General features: G+C 37.1%; 1 long non-coding RNA gene across 1 annotated transcript; it reads right to left on the reverse strand.

Annotated features, from left to right (window-relative positions):
• Positions 1-5,318: 5,318 nt before the first annotated feature.
• On the reverse strand, positions 5,319-17,752 carry LOC5574600. Its single transcript, XR_002501921.1, has 2 exons — positions 16,987-17,752; positions 5,319-5,516 (listed from the first exon to the last, which is right to left on the reverse strand). It is a non-coding gene; the product is annotated as an uncharacterized LOC5574600 (long non-coding RNA).
• Positions 17,753-18,499: the final 747 nt, after the last annotated feature.

Raw genomic sequence — 18,499 nt, forward strand, 5'->3', positions numbered from 1 at the left:
GACGTGCGCTGTTCTGCTCCGTGTGGTAGACTGGACACACGGGCGACGGACAGTAGCTGCGGGCGATGTTTTTTCACGAGCGTTTGCCGCACCGGCAAAAGTATTATTTTCGTAATTCTGGACAAACATTTCAAAAAGGGTACATCGACATTGGTAAGCATTGGCTTTGCCAGCCGCTGCTGAACCCAATTAAATTCGATTACTCGGATAAAAAAGAAAATACTAATTCAATACAGTACCAGAACAACGGCCTAACTGACAAATGTAAACAAATTGAGTTTTATTCACCTAACAGTTTATTTGATAAACTACAATCATATACTGCACAACTGTTTCTTAAAATTAACGTTTTTCACGAAATAAGTGAGAAAAACATAAAGGCGCATTTGATATTCTCTTTCGATACGAACTCTAATGTCAATTTCAAGCGGATTACATTACTCCTCAAGAATAGTTCAAAACAAACATAACGCATGTTCGTTTGGCTCACACTTTGACAGAAATGTCAGCTTCCGCGAATCTCTCTTATAAAGGATTTCTATGTCAAACTAAACACAGCAAAAAAAGTTGTTGAATATTACATCGAAACCGCTGCAACCAAGTCGTTCCCTCGGTTGTGTAATATTATGGATCCGACAGAAATAAGGACAAACATTTTTTTTATATATATTTTTTCTCAATATCCAAGCGTCGCGACTAATATTTGAATAGTGTGCTGTGTGCATAAAAATCGTAAGAATGCAGCGGCACACATGTCATTATGATAGTTATGTCGGGAACGAGTCAAACGTCGCGTGTCCCACACGCGCGTTCCGATTTGGTGGGCGCGCGACAATATTACACAGCTCAACGTACTCGCGGACTATTGGTGTAATAAATGGGACCGATGTAATTTTTCCGATGTAATATATTCAACGTACACCATACCATGTAATTGATGCGATGTAATATGAAAACTATGTAAACTAAGCGATCTAAAGGGACAGAGCTATTACAAATTCTGTTCAATGGTTGATTAAATTGCTCTTTTTTCGTTTTTTCGCTCCTAAATTTTACTCATGATGTAAAACCGGGTCTTACTCAACTTACTTACTTACTTATTTGGCTTTACATCAATTATCTTGATAAAGCCTCGCCAACAATATTTCGCCAATTCCCTCGGTTCATGGCCGCTTCTCTCCATCCTCGGCTGTGACCCACGCTCTCCAGGTCCTGGTGTACCTGATCAATCCACCTAGCTCGCTGCGCCCCACGCCTTCTTGTTCCGACCGGATTCGTGGCGAACACCATCTTTACAGGGTTGTTGTCCGGCATTCTTGCAACATGCCCTGCCCAGCGTATCCTTCCAGCTTTAGCTACCTTCACGATACTGGGTTCGCCGTAGAGTTGAGCGAGCTCGTGGTTCATCCTTCGCCGCCACACGCCGTTCTCCTGCACGCCGCCGAAGATCGTCCTTAGCACTCGGCGTTCGAAAACCCCAAGAGCTTGCAAGTCCTCCTCGAGCATAGTCCACGCCTCATGCCCATAGAGGACTACCGGTCTTATGAGCGTTTTGTACATCGTGCATTTGGTGCGGGGGTGAATCTTTCTTGACCGCAGTTTCTTCTGGAGCCCATAGTACCCGGATAAAAACGTATCATTCAGTGAATGGAATAAACCATTAATGTACAATATAACGTATTGGATACAATAAAGCGTATTGTAATTGAATGTCGAAGCAATATTATTCTTGTTTGGATATACAATTCAAAAACAATATAATATATTGTAACAGAACATTGTATTGTTTTTAATTGGTTTTATACCTTACAATTTTGGTCAAATTCCTATTTTCGCGTAAAACAACTGTTGCTTTTTTCTATGAAGCTTTGCTGAAAGAAATAAACAAAACAAGTTCAGAAAGCAAGAAATGTTGGGTGAAAAATATTCAAAAAGTTAAAATAAGTAATTTTTTAGAAGTCACTTGACATAAGATGTAACGACGAATGCAACCATGATACAGTTCGTTGAATTGTTTTTGTATTGTACAACAATACACGAATTGCTAATCAAGACAATACATGAACATTATATCGTATTGTATTTTCAAAATGTTTGTATGAGAAAATATCTATATTTGTATTGTTACGATACTTAACCACCCATACATTATATTGCAAAAATCTCATATACCATACAGTGAACTGTTCAAAACAATATATTGTACTGTAATTGTATTGTCATTTTACATATACTGTATTGTATTTCCAATATATTGAATGGTACTGTTGCAATACGTTATATTGTTTTTGTATTGTATTTTTTATTCGGGTAGGCACGACTTCCGCTGATGATGCGCCTTCGTATTTCCCGACTAACATTGTTGTCAGCCGTCAACAAGGATCCGAGGTAGACGAACTCGTCCACCACCTCGAAGGTATCCCCGTCTATCGTAACACTGCTTCCTAGGCGGGTCCTGTCGCGCTCAGTTCCGCCAACCAGCATGTACTTTGTTTTCGACGCATTCACCATTAGCCCGACTCTTGTTGCTTCGCGTTTCAGGCGGGTGAACAAATCTGCCACCGTTTCAAATTTTCTCCCAATAATATCCATGTCGTCCGCGAAGCAAACAAACTGTCCGGATCTCGTGAAAATCGTGCCTCGACTGTTAAGTCCGGCTCTCCGCATGACACCTTCAAGCGCAATATTGAACAACAGGCACGAAAGTCCATCGCCCTGTCGTAGTCCCCGCCGAGACTCGAACGAACTGGAGTGTTCGCCCGAGATCTTCACGCAGTTTTGCACACCGTCCATCGTTGCTCTGATCAATCTTGTGAGCTTCCCGGGAAAGCTGTTCTCGTCCATGATTTTCCATAGCTCTATGCGGTCGATACTATCGTATGCCGCCTTGAAATCGATGAACAAATGGTGCGTAGGGACCTGGTACTCACGGCATTTCTGGAGGATTTGCCGCACGGAAAAGATCTGGTCCGTTGTCGAGCGGCCGTCGATGAAACCTGCTTGATAACTTCCCACGAACTCGTTTGCTATAGGTGATAGACGACGGAAGAGAATCTGGGATAGCACTTTATAGGCGGCGTTTAGGATGGTGATTGCACGATAATTTTCACACTCCAGTTTGTCGCCCTTTTTGTAGATAGGGCATATAACGCCTTGCTTCCACTCCTCCGGTAGCTGTTCCGTTTCCCAGATTCTGACTATCAGCCGATGCAGACAAGCGGCCAACCTGTCCGGGCCCATCTTGATGAGTTCGGCTCCGATACCATCCTTGCCAGCGGCTTTGTTGTTCTTGAGCTGTTGAATGGCATCCTTAACTTCCCCCATCGTGGGAGCTGGTTGATTTCCGCTATCCGCTGTGCTGACGTAGCCATCGCCTTCGCTGTCCTGACCTTCTGTGCCTGTGTTCTCTGCGCCATTCAGGTGTTCATCGTAGTGCTGCTTCCACCTTTCGATCACCTCGCGTCCGTCCGTCAAGATGCTCCCATCCTTATCCCGGCACATCTCAGCTCGCGGCACGAAGCCTTTGCGGGATGTGTTGAGCTTCTGATAGAACTTCCGCGTTTCTTGAGAACGGTACAGCAACTCCATCTCTTGGCATTCCACCTCTTCCAGGCGGCGCTTTTTGTCCCGGAATAGGCGGGTTTGCTGTTTCCGCTTCAGTCTGTATCGTTCCACGTTTTGCCGCGTACCATGCTGCAGCATTGCAGCCCGCGCTGCATTCTTCTCCTCTAAAACCTCTTGGCACTCCTCGTCGAACCAATCGTTTCTTGAGCTCCGTTCCACATATCCGACAACGCTTTCGGCAGCGTCGTTAATGGCTGCTTTGACTGTCCTCCAGCAGTCCTCAAGAGGGGCCCTATCGAGCTCGCCCTCATCCGGCAACGCTGCCTCAAGATGCTGCGCGTACGCATTGGCGACATCCGGTTGTTTCAGCCGCTCGAGATTGTACCGGGGCGGGCGTCGGTACCGTACATTGTTGATGACGGATAGTTTTGGGCGCAGTTTCACCATCACCAGGTAGTGGTCGGAGTCAATGTTGGCGCCACGATAGGTTCTGACGTCGGTTATGTCGGAGAAGTGCCGTCCATCGATCAAAACGTGGTCGATTTGCGATTCTGTCTGCTGAGGTGATCTCCAGGTGTACCGATACGGGAGGCTGTGCTGGAAATAGGTGCTACGAATGGCCATGTTCTTGGAGGCGGCAAAATCTATCAGTCGTAGGCCGTTCTCGTTCGTCAGCCGGTGGGCGCTGAACTTTCCAATCGTCGGTCTGAACTCCTCCTCCTGGCCAACCTGAGCATTCAAATCTCCTATGATGATCTTGACGTCGTGGCTTGGGCAGCGGTCGTACTCGCGTTCGAGCTGCGCGTAAAATGCGTCCTTGTCATCATCAGTGCTTCCGGAGTGTGGGCTATGCACGTTGATTATGCTGAAGTTAAAGAATCGGCCTTTGATTCTTAACTTGCACATTCGTTCATTGATCGGCCACCACCCGATCACGCGCCTTTGCATGTCACCCATCACTATAAAAGCTGTTCCCAGCTCGCGTGTGTTGCCGCAGCTCTGGTAGATGGTATGATTACCTCTAAACGTTCGCACCAATGCTCCTGTCCAGCACACCTCCTGCAGCGCTACGATGTCGAAACCGCGGGTCTTCAGTACATTCAGTTTCCAATCGCTAGTCCATTTTCGTCGCTGTGGTCTTTGCCGATTGTTCCGGTCCGTATTCTCTCGTTGGCGTTCCTGTGCTGATGTGTTTTTACGGCTGGCTCGCAGGGCCTGACACCAACCCCCTAGATTTCCGGAGGACCATTCCCCCTAAATGTTCGGAGGGCCATAGTGCGCAGTTTAGCTTAGAGTCCTTCTCTGGCACTCGGACGATGATCAGCCGCCCCTGACATGGGGAACAGACGCTGTTGTGAGCCGCTCCTAACGTGGAGTACAGACGCTCCAGGTTTGCAAAAGCAAACCCCCCCTTCCCTGTCAGCATACGACCAAAGTTCCCACCGGGGGTTGGTTACCCGATCTTCCCCAAGGTTACTCGTACCCCGGCCAGTACCACGAGGAGGTAGGGATAGGAGTTGCTGGGCAAGAGGCTAAGGACCGCACAAAGGGGTCTATTTTATTCCTGCAGGTACGCGAGGTACCAATGGTACGCCATGCCCAGCCATTTACCGCGCCCGGGTCTTACTCAAAGGTAATAATTATTGGTCATTGAAAAAAATAAATAAAAAAAAACAAAAGCAATTTAATCAACCAGTGAAAAGAATTTGATAGTTACAAGATAAAATATGGTTCGAACAAAAAAAAACATAAAATTCAAATTATTTATCACATTTTTATTGCATCAAACAGCTATAAATGATGAAATATAATTCCTGAGTCGCCTAACGTAGGAGATAATCCCGAGTAATCACATTGTAGTTCACATAGCATGAAGGCGTTCCTAGTACTGTTTAGATGCTTTCAGCACAGTGGAATGATCCGCAGAGCTCGTTCGAGTTCTTCGTGTAAATCTAAAAATAAAAATAAATTAAAAAAAGAATATGTTAGTCTTTTATATTAATAGGTCGGTAAATCTATAGTAAATATTCATGAGGTATTGATGTTAAATAGGGGTTCTATTCAAATACTTTACAGGTATATAATTTCTCAATGTCTTACTTTTTTCTTTGTTTTTGGCGAACATTTAGAGGCAAAGATTTCAACAAGCTCGTTTTTGATAATTTTCTTACAAATTTGGAAATTTGCTTGGTGTTTTAAATCGTAACGGGGTAACTTTGATAATGCGGGTAACTTTGATAGTGCGGGACCCACCACATACAAAACGAAATAAGATAATATATGTTAATCAGTTAAGCAAAACGAATGCAAAAGTAAAATATATTTGTGTGACACTTCATGGTAGAGCTATTTTCATTTGAATTAAGAACATTTAAGAATTAATATACGAATATTAAATATTGTTGCAACTTTAGCAATTTCGAAACGTTCACTATTTGATGTAGTTTTGAATAGTTCGTCACTTATATTTGGCAGCCTAGTTATAACAGTACTGGAATATGGTCTCAAGTCTATCAGCGAGAGCCTTTTCTACAAACTGTGACCATTTTTGTAATCTAAGTCAGAAATTTCTATATAATGATAAAGGGCTCATTCATGTATTTCGTAACGCTGAAAATGACCATTTTTGACACCCACCCACCCCTTCGTAACGCTTTGGCTTTTTGTATGAATATTCTACAAATTTTGTATGAGCCGTAACATCGCGAGAACACCCCCCAAGGAACAATTGGTAGCTTTTAAGATACTTACGTGTTTAATACAAGCTGCATAGCAGCAACCATTGCTGAACAAATTTTTAGTTGAATCATTAATTGAATAATATTAATTTCCGCTTATAAAAAAGCTGTTATTCCACTTGCAGTTTGTGTTTTGAATAAGAGATGAATAAACCTCCGAAAATGCAAATATAGTAGCTTTTATTCTACAACACATAAGAAGTTTAACAATTGACTGATTAAAAGCTTCTATAGGTTGTAGCTATCATTTTAGTAGCATATTGAACATTTGATTAACAACAAATCGTACAAAAGTTTCAGTGTCTAATACTTAAAATGTTGACCAGCATGATTAGTAAAACTTATAAACAATGTGAATAACAGTATATGAGTATGCTCTTATTCAAGCAAAACATATTATGTCTTTTTATGTTATTTTCAAATGTTACAAATGTTTTTCAAATCAAATCCAAGACGTGTATGCGATAGATGGATTAACGTAATGGACGTAATAGCGACATAATGGATCAACGAGGGTAAAGTTCGAATCACATTGGATTAAAAATATCAAAATTTAAATTTTCCAAATGTAGTGATCATCACCTGCGACGTTATTGATATCGGAAAAAGTTACTAATCATAACATTTTTAATGATAATCGAAGTATAAATACTAATTTAACAATAGTTACATGAAAGTGGTTACCCAACTTACAGTCAAGTGTCACAAATAAACATACATAGTTAATTATTGTTGAATAATGGTGACAGCTGAAAAAATGCCCTACACAGAGCTGATTAGATGGTTTTAAGATCCAAATTTAAGTCAATGTTCAACATTTTTCATTGGAATGAATAATAGTAGAATCAACACTTATTAAACTTCTCCAAAGAATCTCTGCCGACTTGACAAGATTGTATTACTAATGAGTTGAACAAGTCATTTTTCCTTCTATTAAAGAGCCAATATTCCACCAAACAAATATAATTGTGTAAGCAGATGTACAGGAGACGAACTAACGTTTTGGTTGCTTCGCACTTCAGCTGTTTCCATGTTTAACATGAACATGATTTAAAGCTGAATAGGTATTTTATAAAATCCTAATACAACATAGATATATCATCCGAGCAGGTCATCCAAAGAAGTCAAAAATAACGATTACTAAACACATTGTTCAGCAACAAAGAAGCCTTACAAAATAGGTCACACCATAGCCAAATATACGAAAAGTTGACAAAATATCTAAAAATTGCGTTGTATTCCTAATGTATTGCAATGTTCAACTTACTAATATTATTATTATTTATCTTCATTTGAATGGCTTTTCGCCCTTGGCGAATTCGCCACTAACTTACTAATATATAAAAACATGTTGGATACAATAATAACTGATGCTTTCTCAATACAATATTTAAAATGTTTAGAATGTTTGCTGTTTAGAAAATATTTTGAATCAGTCTTCTGACATAGGATTATTGATTGAAATTCGAAGGGTTTAAAAAGCGGAACCTTTCAATTAGAATCCTTTCCTGTGATCAAGTTAGGAATGACAACTGTAAAAAAACGAATACTTTATCACTTCTCGATAGTGACAAAGTAACACGACATGCACTATACAAAGGACACGGGATATACTACAATAGATCAAATATTGGTCGCAGTGGTATATGTTCCGAACAGAAAAAAAAAATTGATTGAAATATATTTTATATTTGTAGAATGTTTAGTAGATGGAAAAAGTACGACAAATAATTAAAATATTAACCTAGTAGAAATATTATACATTTAATAAATGAATTTTAGTATAGTTAGATGAACAATTCAATTAAAGTTTTAACAAGTTAAAACTTATTATGAAATTCGATTAATCATTTCAGACTGTTTTTACTTTGTGAATAAACTTTATTTTTGACCAGCATTGAAATAAATTTTCTCACTGTGCGCTATAAATAGCCGACTGAGTTCAGCTCGCATCAGTACTGAACAGCAGCAGAAGTAATGCGTTTATTCAGTTGTTGATCAGCATAGCACGTGTTGATTAGTTATTGTTGAATAGAAGCTCAAGCATGATCAATAATCAGCTACAAGAGGTTTATATTGAGCACTGGAAGGCTGATATATGAATTCAAGGATGGCGCAGATGGCAAGATATACCGCTGACGATGGGAAGGTCTCGAGTTTGAAACCAGTATCCAGGTAATTATTAAACGTGGTTATTAATTCATGGTAAAAGTATTACACTGCATTTGAAGTACAGTGTTAAGCGATTTTTAGTCATTTATTTGTTTTTAGTTAATTTTGTGGCAGTTGAATAAAAGCTGAGATAAATGCTTATGAAGCGATTTTGAAGTTGTAGAATAAAGTCAATATACAACGACACGCTTTATAACTTCTCCAAATTTGTGTGAACAACGCCTGAACAAAGGCTTCACTTGGAAATAATTAAAATGTTGTTCATCATGATGCTGAATTTGTGAAGAAGCCCAAATGCCTAGATGTATACAATGCCCTATAAATGTTCGTAATTGATCCAATTTTGTTTGATTTATGCTCCATTATCAAAGTTACTCCAAATAGAAAACAGAATTTCGATTATATTAAAAATTATATATCCATTCAGTATAAATATTTCGGCAATCTATCAACTGCAATTGATAGTTAGGATGCCAGTACTAGTTTTATAAATAAAAATTAAAAATCTTTATGGGGGACGGACCTGGTGTAGTGGTTAGAACACTCGCCTCTCACGCCGAGGACCTGGGATCGAATCCCATCCCCGACATAGTCACTTATGACGTAAAAAGTTATAGTGACGACTTCCTTCGGAAGGGAAGTAAAGCCGTTGGTCCCGAGATGAACTAGCCCAGGGCTAAAAATCTCGTTAATAAAGTCAAACCAACCAACCTAAAAATCTTTAAAACAGCATGCCTAAATATTCAAGTTTTCTTCCAAAAAAAAAAAAAAACTATCAAAGCTACCCCGTTTTACGGAAAATTCAAATTTGATTTTTAACAACAATTCAAACGTTTTTGGAAATGTTCAGCCCTTACTAACACATTTCCAAATATTCTAGGATCATCCAAGTGTTTTCCAGGAACTTCAACTCTTGTTTGCAAATCTATGAATACTCAGAAAATATACCTAAACTTCAACAATAATCCAAAATTGTATTTACCTACCATAGACTTTAAAAATACAGATACTGAGGTTATTGTAACTCAAAATTGTATACCCCTATAAATAAGCGAAATAATAACACTCCTGATACTCCTCTATCCGCTACTGCAATTGAAATGTAATATGTTGTTAACAAAATAGCTCAATTTAGTTTTACCAAATTGGGATGATAATATTATTTTACACTGAACACCATGTCTTATATATAAATGTAATGTTTGAAATGATGCTAATAAAATCTGCTAATCTGCTAATAATCTGCTAATATCAACGCACCCCCTAGCCATGGCAAATCTGCGTTGTCTACACAAACATCCCTATAAACCCCACGCTGGGAAATACGTTTACCGAAAAAGGCGTTATGATCTGCACTGCATTCTTGTATTGGATTTACTTTAATGGCATTGTTGTTAGCAATTCACAAAAAAGTGAAAGAGAAAGAAAACATGATTTGTGCAGGCAGAGCCCCATTGGCCATGCTATACCAGTTAGCACGCCCGACGCCCACCGATGACAGAGTGGGTAGGCTCGCACCATCGTCCCGCTCTTCTACCTATTTTTGAGATAGGCAGTTCTGTCAGGGTGTAAATAGTTTTTAAGTCTGAACCATATTAGACTGTTATATTGGATACTTCTCTCATTTAGCTGGAGGTTGCTGCAATCCTTCGTTGGTCCGTTGGTTCCGACGATCGTTCCCGTATCCGCGTTTCCTCGGCCATTACGCTGTTTACATTGCATTGTTGCTCGTGGTAGTGGCGGGTTAAATATGAAAACAAGGATAGGGAGAGAAGACATGTTAGTGATTGTAACATGCTTTATTGCAGTATTGGCCTACACTGAAGTCATACAAAATTCGCTCTTTGGATTCCCACGATAACAATCCCTGAAACTGATTATGAACCACATAAAATTTATCCGATAGAGCAAAAATCTCAATGTTTCAATGTAGGACAATCCAGCTTTATTGCATGTGAGAAGTTCTTGATGATATTCTCACAACGGCCATTCAGAATGGTTCGACGAATGTAGATAAAAGATCATTATGATAAAATTAACGCGACGACATGTTAGTTAGCTCAAAAAGATTATTGTATTTGCAACTGATAATTTAAATAGTTAAGCTAAGGGTCGGTTATTGTATATAATTTTATAGATATGGAGAAGTATAGCACGAACGCGAAGTAATGACCTTCTACTCCATCTTCAAGTGCTCCCCACAAGCCCAACACTTCATTCTGGCAATTTAGAACGTCCATGTTGTAACTTGTTCACACAAGAAATCTGCCTCTGTTCTGCCGAGTTGGCAGAACGCGCCCGTACCCCATTCTGAACCAAAGGACAGGATTCAACTAATATCATGGTACCTTAACTACAAATACAAAAGCTACTTCTATGTCATTTCCACTACTACGCTCACGATAATTATGTTATGATCGTTAGAATAAAAACGGTAGAGGTTACTACTACATAAAAGAAATACTACCCAAAGAACGCTAATGTCGCCAGTGTTGGTGTGGATGCAAGGTAGTGCAAAATTGTTTAGAGAATTAAATAAGTTATAAATTACAGCATTCTGTTCAAAAATATTATATTATTTTATAAAAGACAGTAAAGAATGAAACATTTCAGTAACAACAGCGTCATTAGTTTTCTACTTATTATACATATATCAGTAAAACTTCTCTAATTCCGCTACAACCTTACTAGATAACGCAATATTGTAAAATGTCGTAAATCAGCACATTTTGGAATATTTCTCAAACATTGGAAATTATTGTTTATGATGTTTTTAATTGCAATTATGAATATACAAAAAACAAATAGCGGTATGGGCATCGGATTTAGGCGATGCGCTGAATTAGGGCAACCCACAGTATTGGTCTTATACCAAGGTAAGTATTACTACGTTGTTAGTAAACCTAATATAAAAGTCTATTTTCAATATGTGAGACGCAGAGACCACCCGCACCCACTCTTGCGCCTCGTGGACTATTGAAAACGACTTGTGTATATTGAACTAATACTACTATTAGAAATAGTGCTACTGATAAAGGTGATCGTTGGTTTCCCAGTCTTATTAGTGATTTGAGTGTTAGTAGAGACTGGTAGTAGGCCCTGCCGGTCCCTCCAGCATTACGCGTAGTTATCTGGTGTTAGATCATGCGACAGTAACTAAACTCATGCTAAAGGTGTGATAAATCAAGTGTAAAATATATTTAAGCATTGCAACACATGTCATTATATAACTTAAACTACTAGATTAACTTACATTTTATAAGTTATAATTACGATTAATTTTCGCGATCAATAAACATTAGAGTAATTTCACAATATCAACAATATGTAATGCCAACTTGATTAATCACCGTCAATCCCATCACCCAAGGGCAGGGTTGAAACGATGCTAATAAAATCAATTAAAAAAACCCTCCTCCTTCAATTTCTTCTGAAATTATTTAAAGAGTTACTTTGTATCTATTCTTACAAATTTGATATTGGTAATATCGTGAATTTCTCCAAGGAATTTCTTATGAAACTACTGCTAAAGTTTTTACATTAATCCTTAATTTTGTAAGAACTCGTTCTGTTTTTTTTTTTTCGGGACAGCCTTCCGATTTTTTTTTCCAGGAGCTATAAAAACACTTAATAAATTATTCCTGACAATTTTTCAGGATAGTCTTTTGGAATTCCTTCATTTTTTGCAGAGCGTCTTTCGTTGGGAGCTCTTGAGATTTTGAGTTCTCCCTGCAATTCCATCAGAAACCTTTTTCAAAGTTTAAATCAGGAATTTTTCATCAATTCCTCCATGACCTCCATTACCAATAATTTACCAATAAATTATATTTATGAAAATGCTTCATGGTGTTCTGGTGGAATTGTTCTAGAAGTTCTGTTGTGGATTTTTCTTATGAAATTTAATGTTGGAATTCTTCTACACAACTTCCTCTAGTAGTGTCTAATGAATTTATATCTTAAATTCCTCCATGATTTTTTACTCTTATATTCTATGAAGATTTTGTCATGTAATTGATTCCAGAATTCCTTCCTATATTTTTAAGATTACTTTTAATAAAAATAAATAATAATAATAGTATACGTTCACTGAATTCCTAAAGTGATTTATTTGGAAATTTCGACAAGGTTTTGAATGTATATATCATTTCTATACCCACGTAATTGCTCCAGGAGTTACTTTCTGGCTTAAAATAACTGTCTTCCTTCTGTGAACTCTTCAGGAATGCTCTCTGGAAATGTTTAGGAAGCTCCTTCAAGATTTTCTTTTAGAATCCCTAAATTAGTGCCTTCAGAATATATTTTGGAGTTTTTACGAAGTGCTCAAAAAATTTCTCATGCATTTCATCAGAAGCAATCCTTACAAAATTGCTCCAACTATCTGTTGGTTTAGGGTATTCGGGATCTTTTGAGCGGCTACACCGGATAGTTTGGTGATAAATGCGCTAAAAGCTAAATTCATTTTATTAAATTTTGAGGGTTTGGGTTTACATTTTTTAGGGGAAACTTACATATTTCGTCCGCAGTTCCTTTGTTGGCCAACAAATATTCTAATTTGAAATCACACTACTTGGTTTTGCCCTGAAATTCAACCTATTAACTTTACAAATTTCACAGAAGAGTAAGTACCATCAGTGCACCAGATTCCGCTCATTTAAGGGAAGTTATGTGTTCAAATGTTTATTATAAAATAACTATCGTATCGATCAATACTATTTTTATGTCACAATGTAGTCCCAAGTATAGGTAATCAACGGCAAAATAAGAAGAATTTGTAAAACTTCCATAAAAAATATTCAATAGTATTTGTTACTGCATCTAAGTGTTCCTATTTCCGCTCAGGGTAAACTGATTTCTTGACGAACTTACTAAAAAATGCATTATTTCGAATTTCGTTATTTATCCTGATATTTTTTACGGTCAAACCATAGCTACTACTGCAATAAAGAAGGCTGTATACAAAATTCGACATTTCTTTAAAATTTTGTTTAATTTTTTGCATGAGCGATTATTGGAACACACAAAAATATCTAGTGGTCCAATGACCGCTCACGAGGTCGTTTTCAGATTTTTTATGCATGTAATTTTTGACCTAGCACAAATTTCGTACAACAAAGTCGCTCAAAATTCAAAATCTGCTCTGAAGTGCAAGAATAAAATAAAATGCAAGACCCATTCACGAATTTATTTAAAAACTGTGAAATAAATCCTTGTGGGTTTGTTTGAAGTACTTTTGTAGTAATATTTGCAAGATCTGCTAGAGTAACTATTGTAATAATCTCTGAAGCAAATCATGGAACAGCATTTTGGAAAATTTTCTGGAAAATCTCTGGTTAGGTACCATAAAGCTACCATTCACCGCTCCACAATGTTTGGGCTCCATATAAAGAGGCGACGAAAACTACCAAAAATGATTTTGAGATATAATATTTTCATTATTTCAAAATATGCCTAGTGTAACATATTACCATGATCCTTCAATTAAATTGGACTAAAATTTAAGTTCCCTTGAATTTTATGCCGTTAAATTGACTGAAGTTGAAAAAAATAAAAATTTGATCATAAAATAGAGTACAAAATATATTTTTTAGAAATCAATTATTTCCCTAATGTTATGCACTAACCGAGAACTTATAGTTCAACACTTTCATCAAGCATGAGGATGGGGAAAACACGTTTGATTCAAATTTTAAAGATATTCAATTTTACACTTGAGTAATTCTGATGATTTTAAACATGAAAAACAGCTCTTGTCGCGTCATGTCACCACCATTTGGAATAGTGCAGATCAAACATTTAAAAACATTATTAAATATATCACAAAAAAAAAACATTTATATCAAACTCGATGAAATACAAACAAAATTTGTACTTGTACCCAAATTTTATTGCATCTATATATATCTATCTATATAAATAAAAATGGAGTTGTGTTTGTATGTCACGAAATGGCTTGAGAATGGGCTATCGGATTTTGAAATTTTTCATTAAGATATGATCCTGAAGTGTTCCGACGTGTTTGTGTGTATAAGAAACTCAAGGTGTTCACCGGGAAAGTTAGCAAAAACGGGAGTGAACGGAGCTGCCAGTTTTGTATGGGGCGTTCCATGACGTTTCTCAGCAGCCTACTTGATGGCAAGACGAAGTTTGCCGGGACCACTAGTTTCCAATAAAAACGCAACATATTTAGATTACATATTTCTTCGATTAAATTTGTTTTGGATAAACTTTATCTTTTACCGACCATTGTGCGCTAATTTAACAGTATTTCAACATGTTAAATTATAAATCTCTCAATAATTTCACAACTTTTTGCGCTAGACTCAAGGTAAAACAATTGTTTTTGTAGGAAATAAGTAGAAATGTGAAAATTGTGTAATGGTAACGAAGAACATGTACGCCAATAACACAGATTTAGGGTGCCATAAATTGCTCATCTTAACCTAGTTGAAATTAATTTATTTTCATTAGCTGGTTATCATTTTTGTATTATAGGCAGAACGACAACATATCGAATAGTGGCAGCAAAAAAGCATTTTTCGATCTGTTATAAAAAAAACATTAATAAATCCATGTTTACCGTCTTGAATCGAAAATTATTTTTTATAAATAACATATAGTATAAAACCATATGAATTTCACTCTGATACAATTATTTTTGGTATACATGCTAATAACTTGTATTGCAAAAATTTGTTCAGGTTTTTTTCAAAATAATTTATTTAATGAGCGGTGAATGGAACCTTCTGTATTCCGAGTCATAATTATTGTTTGCATGAAGATGGAAAATAGTGGATTTAGATAAATTTGTGGTTAAAAAAGAGACTTTTTGAAGACTTGCATTAAAATAGAGACCGAGTCTCAAGAAAAATAAATCTACCAGCACTGTCCTCGGAAAGACAATCTTTAAAAAAAATCCTTGAAAACCATCGAACGGAGCCCCTACAGGAATTTGTATTGGAATTATCGTAATAATTGCTGTAATATTTGCTGGTGTGAAATAGCGAATGAAATTTTGATAAATTCATGAAGGTTTTACTTGAAAAATTACTAGTAAATTGTTTGGATAAGCAGAAGTAATTCGTGGAAAAAAATCAGAGAAATTCCTTTAAAAATCTGAGAAAACTTTGTGAGGAATCCCTTATTGAAATTATCAAGAAATTGCTGAAAGAGTTCTTAATATAATTCCTGGAAAAAAAAATTGGAGCAATTCCCGGGACAAACCGAATAATATTTGATAAAGGAAAAATGTCTGGGAAAAAAATCTTTGATAGGTTTTCCGAGAAAGCTCTCAAATAATTTACCTAGGAACGTCTCCGTTTCCGGGTAATTTGAATAATTCGTTTTAAATAATTGAGACATTCCTGAAATAACCCGTAAGATATTTTCAAAACAAATTCAATGGGTGGTTAAACTTCCACAGAAATTTCTAATAAGCAACTGTAAGTATCACTGAAAAAATCCTCAAATCGTGAGGAAATCTTATTTTTTGTTTGAAAATCATCAAGGAATATTTTGGAATTATCGAGAATAAATTTACTTGAACAATTACTCGTTTTTTGTTGTTGATAAGCTGAAGTAATTCGTGGAAGAAATTTTTCGGAGGAGCTTTGTGAAGAATACCTGGTTAACCTTCCAGTCGTCGCGTGGTTGGCCACCGTCAGAAGCACAACGCTTCCTTTGTGAATGAAAAGCGAGGTTTTTTCACCAGTGTTGTAAAAAATACAACAGCGCGACGACTGAAGTGTTAATTTTATCGAAGTATTGCTGAAAAAGTTCCTCATAGATTAAGGTGACGATGCATTGAAGCCAAACTAAATTTCAAAGAGCACAAATCTAGAGAACCATAACGCAACCAGCTGTAGGCACACGCTGGTGGCTGTTTCGTTCTCTTGAAAATATGAGGTTTGACTACGTTGCATCCACACCTTAATTCTATAGCGATTCCAGGTAGATTAATTTATACAGAAAAATTGCTGGAATAATAACGCGAAAATCGATATGAAAAATGGAATGGAATTGGAAAATTTCTTGAAAAAATTTCATCCAAAACTCTAAAATAAACCTGTGAGGATTTTATTGGAAGATTTTCTATTCTACTTTTTAAAAGATCTGCTAGATTATCTATTGGAGAAAATGGTGGAAATTACTGAAGGTAGTTGCGTTGGATTTCGTAAAGAAAATTTTGGAGAATTTTTGTTGAACTTCCATTAAGAACTTCTGGAGGAAGTTGGTTATGAATTTGCCGGAAATCTCTAGAATTTTTGTCGGAGGGATGCCCGAAAAAGTTCCTGGAGGTATTTCAAAATGTTCAAATATCGAATTAACTTAGAGAATAATTCAAAAAAAAAAAATGCAAAAATATGAGAAGAAATTTGTTTACAGCTTCGTGTTAAAAAATGGGTCAACCCAGCGACGTGGCAAAGTTGTCCAAACATCTAACCCATTTTATTAACACGAAGGAGTATATTTCAGAGTTTAAGAGCAGTTTGTGTGTCATTGCGTTCATACTAACCCGTTTCACCGTAGTCGCCGTTCCGATGCTAGATAGCGCTTTCAGGCATTTGAAACACATTGCCGTGATTACATGTCCTGTATTAGTGGGTGCGGGAGTTCCTTCATCCATACAACATGATGTATTGGGTCTATATGATGCCACCTCCAGTACAGTCCGAGGTATATTTACGCCACCGATGGAACGGCACACCATTCCAGAATCGAACGAAAATTGTGGTTCCATTTCTAAATCCGCCGGTAAACTGGATCATCACGAGCAAGAGAACGACTGCTACTTGGTTCTCCTAGCAATCATAAGTAGGGAGACCACCGGGGCAAAAGCGGTCATTTGCTACTCTATCCGGATTCCGAGGATTGGAATGGGAATCCTGCTTACGCTGGTCAATGATGTCTGCTTGGATCATCTTTTGTTTTCACTTGCCAGGAACAAATTACAAATTTGGTAAGTTCCTTGGCTTATGAGTCATTGAATTTATCACTTTTTTGTTTCACCACACTACAATTGGCATCGGTAACGAAATGTTTTTAAATTTGTCGAATAGATAGATCACTTATTATTACAGATTTAAGTAAGATTCCCGAGTATTTCGCGAGATGAATTCGTGCGAAAAAAAAACGCGATCGCGAACTACTGCCATATCGGCCATCTTTAACCGCTGACCAAAACAAAGTATGGCAGTGTTGCGAGATGTTTTATTACATTAGTGTTGAGTGCGAAATGACATCGAAGTTGTGTAATATCACTAAAGCAGGTCGGAACGAAAGGGTTGCAGCTGTTTCTGCGTAATATCTATTTAGTTTTGGTGTGATTATTACACAAATTCTATGTGATCGAAAATGGTAACGTTGTTTCTGTGTAATTTCAAGACGATGTAATATAACATGAAATAGATGCCATATTGCGTATGAAATTAGCGGTTACATCGGATTTTCTCTACATCTACATGAATTACATCGATGCGGATTACATTATTTTTTGCTGTGAAGGAGACGAAAAACCGAGGGGCGCAACAATCCTCAATTTTGATGAATGGCGCATGATGTTTTTTTTATTTATTTTAACATGTTGTTCATAATATGAAAATAAATCAAATGGTTTGTTACAAAAGTAATATTGTAATGGATCATACAAAAATGCATCATGCGATTAAATCGATAGGAAACATAATATAGAATTGTAATTATATCCGCTGAACTTCAAACCGATTTTACTGACAATGTATTAGTGTTCACATTCGCCCTAATTCTGACTCTGTATTGAATTAGTATGCCTTTTATCACATTCTTGATACATAAGATAAATATTCATTCAAAAGCTTCCTTAGTATACTTAGTAGTCAATTATTGTATACTTTGCCATGCACTTCCTGCACACTTAAACCAAAGACCAAAGACGGTTTCGCCGAGAACCCAACAGCTGATATCTCGGTAATAATTTGACGATTCTCGGTAAAAATTTTACCGAAATCTCGGTAAACGTTCAGACAATTTACACTACACATACACTGTCT

Source organism: Aedes aegypti, chromosome 3 (genome assembly GCF_002204515.2).
Source record: "Aedes aegypti strain LVP_AGWG chromosome 3, AaegL5.0 Primary Assembly, whole genome shotgun sequence".
Taxonomy (NCBI): domain Eukaryota; kingdom Metazoa; phylum Arthropoda; class Insecta; order Diptera; family Culicidae; genus Aedes; species Aedes aegypti.